This window comes from Echinops telfairi, unplaced genomic scaffold (genome assembly GCF_000313985.2).
Source record: "Echinops telfairi isolate 266 unplaced genomic scaffold, ASM31398v2 ScPeMD7_1;HRSCAF=3_0, whole genome shotgun sequence".
Taxonomy (NCBI): Eukaryota; Metazoa; Chordata; class Mammalia; order Afrosoricida; family Tenrecidae; genus Echinops; species Echinops telfairi.
In genome coordinates this window covers 91,551,098-91,555,854 of record NW_022103896.1, presented here as the reverse complement: position 1 = coordinate 91,555,854, position 4,757 = coordinate 91,551,098, and positions in this window count along the sequence as shown.

Genomic DNA, 4,757 nt, shown 5'->3' with positions numbered 1-4,757 from the left:
CACCTGTGAATATTAGATTTTGTGTCAACTTGGCAAGTCAGGATTCTAAGTGGTTTGACAGTTAGGGCCTCATAATCCTCCATGTTGCGAACTAATAAAATGTAGTCAACTTCATAATGAGTCTGCTAGGAGCAGTCAGTCAGTTGTAAGTTTAGGATAGAATGAAAACTCCTTTCCTAGGTCACAGACCTGATGGAATTGAAAGATGTTTCCTTGGGGATGTGCCCCCCAAAAATGGGATGTTTTTCCCAAAGTTATATATTTACATTTTTGTTCAAAGCAACCTTATCACTTTCAAAAATACTCTCCATTACACTTAATTCATTTGTCAAATCTGCTATTCCAGTCTTGGAAACATTTTCAAACTCATCTGTTTGGATGGCTGACAGCACCTCCCTCGTTTATTTCTTCACCTCTTCTACATCATCAAATTGCTGTCCTTTGATGTCCCTCTTCATTCTCAGAAACAAAAAGAAGTCACACGGAGCGAGGTCAGGTGAGTAAGGTGTGTGTGGCAAGAGAGGCATGCTGTTATTTTGCACAAAAACTGGTACACTGAGATGGCTGCGTGAGCAGGTGCATTGTCATGGTGTCAAAACCAACCCCCTGTCTGCCACAAATCAGGCCTGTTATGCAATCTTTTCAGAACCTCTAAATAAAAAGCTTGATTAACAGTCTGACCTGGTGGAACCAACTCCAAATGTACTACAAGTTGACATCCTCATCCATTCAGGAAGTTGACAGATATCCAGAACAAGGTTTGTCATCAATCAACATTCCACCTTGTTGAAATGAGAAAACCACTCGTACACTTGAGTTTTTCCCATAGTGCTGTCCTGGTAAGCTGTGTTCAACATCACAACAGTTTCTGAGGCATTTTTCACAAGCAGGAAACAAAATTTCACTTAAATCAGCCGTCACAAAAAAGCAAGGTTTGAGCTAAACTGCTTTTACCAAAAAATTTCACTGTGACCAGAGAGAACCTTCCCATGCAACGCTGCTTTGTGCCCTAACACAAAGCAAGTTGCTCAGTGCTCACTGCCTGCCTAGAAGGATAAATATTTCCTACAAAAAGTGCACCCAGAGGAGCTTTTTTCCAGGTTTTTTGGGGGGTACATATATATATCCCTATTTTTGCTTTTCTGGAGAACCCAGCCTAAGACACCACACTTACCCGATTACTCCCACGTTTGCTTTCCCACCCTGCACTGGCTTACTGAAGTCACTCCCTTGCTTGATCCACACCTTTTCATTGTAAGAGATGGAAGGAGCGACAAGAGAGAAGAGCAATGGGAACCCAACTACCACTAGGAAGAGAGGTGGGAGCAGAGTGCATCCTATGGACTTGGGATCCCTGTGCTGGGAGCATCCTCAAACCAGGAGACAGAGAGAGAGCTATCACAGTGGGGATGATAAGAGATGGTGATGATAAGAGATGGGGGAGAAAAAACAAAAACACCATCAGCTGCGGAGCCAGAACATGGCAGGAGATGATAGGGTAGGCTTCCTGGTCCGCTCGCAAGAAAGTTGAGATCCTTTGGGTAAGAGGCTTGCTGGCAGAGTGGGGTGCCCTGGCAACTTATCAGCAGAGCTAAAAAGAGCTAATGCCTGCCCACGCAGGGCAGAATCCAGGGACCACGGGGCCAAGAAGTTGAGGACTAGGGAGAGATGTACTTATGGGCATGCGTTTCCTGAACCAAGAACTCTCTCCTGAGTCACTTCTGAACATGAACTGTGGCCTTCTATTTCCCTAACAAACCTCATCATTGTCAGGATAGTCTATGAGCTCTGTGTGCTCACTAAAATGAATTATGGAACCCAATTGACAGGTATAGAGTACCATGATTGGGACCGTTGGTAAGAGAACTAGTAGAAAGATTGGAGGGTGGAGGCCTATCTGACCTCCACCTCACAGCATTCAGCCTTGGCCAGGTATCTTAGCAAGATCAGAGAGATCGGAATCCAAGTCTGTCTGATGCAAATGCTGTGCTTCCTGAAGCACAGACTGTCTGGTAGGAAGAGCCAAGAGCTGTGCTAGAGACAGCAGTAAAAGACACCTGGGATCCTCAGCAGTGGTGAGAGCAGGTGAAGGAAGGCAAGGATAAGGCCAAAGGGATCACTACAAACCGAAGAGACCTTTCTTAAACAAAAATACCAAAAGGCGAAGCAGTTGCTTCTGGATGAATCTTCCATCTAGGCCTCTGGCATTCTGAAGGCAGTATTTCCATCTCTCTACCCCTTCCTCGGAAAGTCCTGTGCGCTTTGATTTACACCTGAGTCATTTCAGCACATCAAACTGGCAGTTTGGCTGTCCTCAAGGAACCCAAATTGTGTTCCTTTTAAATGTTCTTTGGGTTTTTTTAAAACCAAAAACATCTGAAGGGTAACGATCAGGGAATGTAGGGTGCATGGGGTGAACAAAATTCTCATAGGCAGCCCTTGTTACGTTCAAAGAATAAGCAGGTGCTTTGTCCTAATGGACAAATTTTAAACTTTTCTAGCCTTTCTCTCACCAATGTGATTTTCAATTTTTCTTCAAACTGCTTCATGATAAGCCTCTGTAACCATCCTCTTTGAAATACCAAAAAGCATCCCTCATAACCTTCTGAGCTGACCTCTCTCTTGAATTTCTGGTCCAGCATATCCCTTCTGAAGTCACTGTTTTGATTATATCTTTTTTTAGAAAGCACTCTGACAGAGCAAGTGTACTACTGAGAGAATTTATCTGCAGTCATTCACTGACTGTAGAGACATGTTTAAACATGTTTTGGTTGGAATAAACCCACGTACGTATGTATGAACAGGAACCCTAGAAGCAATACTTTTTCACTTACCCTTGTACAAGGTCAAGGCAGCGAGAGAAGGCCAGGAAATTACATTAGAGCCAAGATGTGAGGAAGGAAAGAACAGGACAGCCCCAGAGCACAGCCGAGGACCCTGCAGGCAGAGGGAACAGGATGTAGGAGGGTCTTGAAGAAAGTCAGCAGTTTGAACGCACTGGCCACAGTGGTGGAGACAAATCTGCTTCCTTAAAGATTGCAGTCCACCCCAGCCCAGACTTTGTCTCTTTGTGCTTCCTTTTGTTTCAAAAACTCAAAGGAACCTGGTGGGAATCCCTCAAGGATGCACAAACTCCCTCTCTTTGACAAAGACCACAGGATTCTTTAGGGAAGGATTCTCACTCACTGCCATTGAGCTGATTCCGACTCCTAACAACCCAGAGGGCTGGGTGGAACTGCTCCTGTGGGTTTCTGCGACTGAACTCTTCTTCGGAGCAGAAAGAGTACCTTTCTCTAGAGGAGTGGATGGTGGCTTCAAAGGACTGGCTGCTAGCAGCCCAGTGCATACCCCACTCTGCTGCCAGGGCTCCCTTGGTGAGGGGTCAGAAAGTTGGAAACACTACATCCATAAGTGTGTAGAACTAGATGGAGCATGTGCCAAGAAACAATAGTTTCACGCTTTGATATTTTTGTTTGATAAGGGTTTCTAAGATTTTGTAGCCATAGTTTTTTACTTAACCTCATCATTCAAATTTATGCCATTAATTATTAGGCTTTTGTGAAACATCTAATAAAATATATTGCTTTATAACCTGAAACATACAACAGATGACAGCCTCAGACCCCGTGGGATGGTTCTATAGGGCCACTGTTAGAATCAACTCCATGTAAGATTGTGTGTGTGTGTGTGTGTGTTTCTTTGATTTGGGTTTGGTTTGGTTTACCAGGCACTGAGCCTTGTCATTTCTGTGCTAAAGACCAGAAGGTACTCCAGAGGAAAGCAGTCTGCTATGTCTCCTTAGAATGCCAAGGTGAACTACAGCTCCCTCCTCAGCACCCCAGCAGCCCTCCTAATCTACTATCTCCTCCAGGAGACCCTGGACTCAACTCAGAGGGAGCCTGTAGGGCAGAGTAAAGGGGCGCTTCCTAAAGAGCGCTTTCCCAAAAATGGCTGGTGGGATGGCTTCCAAGGGCTGGCCATGCCGTCTGCCCAATGTTTAAGCAACCACGCCACCAGGGCCTCGCTCTGAGTAGGCATCTGCCCAGTAGCAGCCCCTTCGGTGTGTGTTTGGTGACGCTACATTTCTGTCCCCACGTGCCCCCCTCTTCCCAGCTTTGTGTGGTTCTTTCCACTTTCCCTTCCACCTCCATCTCTGGTTTTCTCCGGACCTTGTTCCCATCTGCATCTACCCCTCATCAACACATCGCCATGGGCCCTCCTGTTCTCTTTCTTTCAGTCCCTATACTTGAATGTAAACTTGTGAATCTGGAGGCAAGGTCACGTCTCCCTCACCATCGCTCAGAGCATCCCCGTCCTCCTTTCTGCAGGTCTGGAGGCTGCCTGCCCCGCCCCCGCCGTCTGCAGACCTCCTGGCCCAGAAATCCGAGCTGCTCCACCTCCACCTGTCTGGACGCTGGCAGACAGGGCAGAGTCCACAGCTCCGCGAGTCCCGCTAATGCGTTTCGCATGGCGCGTCAGTCATGTGCCCTTCTAATGTCTTTAAAGCACGCAGAAAATTGCATCCTTATGAAGAAGAGGAAAAAAAAGCAAATTGCCTGACAGAGGCATAACTACCACCGAGTTCTGGCTGCGTGAGTTCTGATGGGCAGGGTTAGTGGGAGGCCTTGGACCAAGGTGGCCACGTAGCTGAGGGCAGAGGCATGTGCCCTGATGCCACGTAAAGGGGGAGGGGGGCGTCACTGAGCCGTTTCTTTTTCTTTTTTTTCCCCCAAATCATTTTATTGGGGGCTCATACA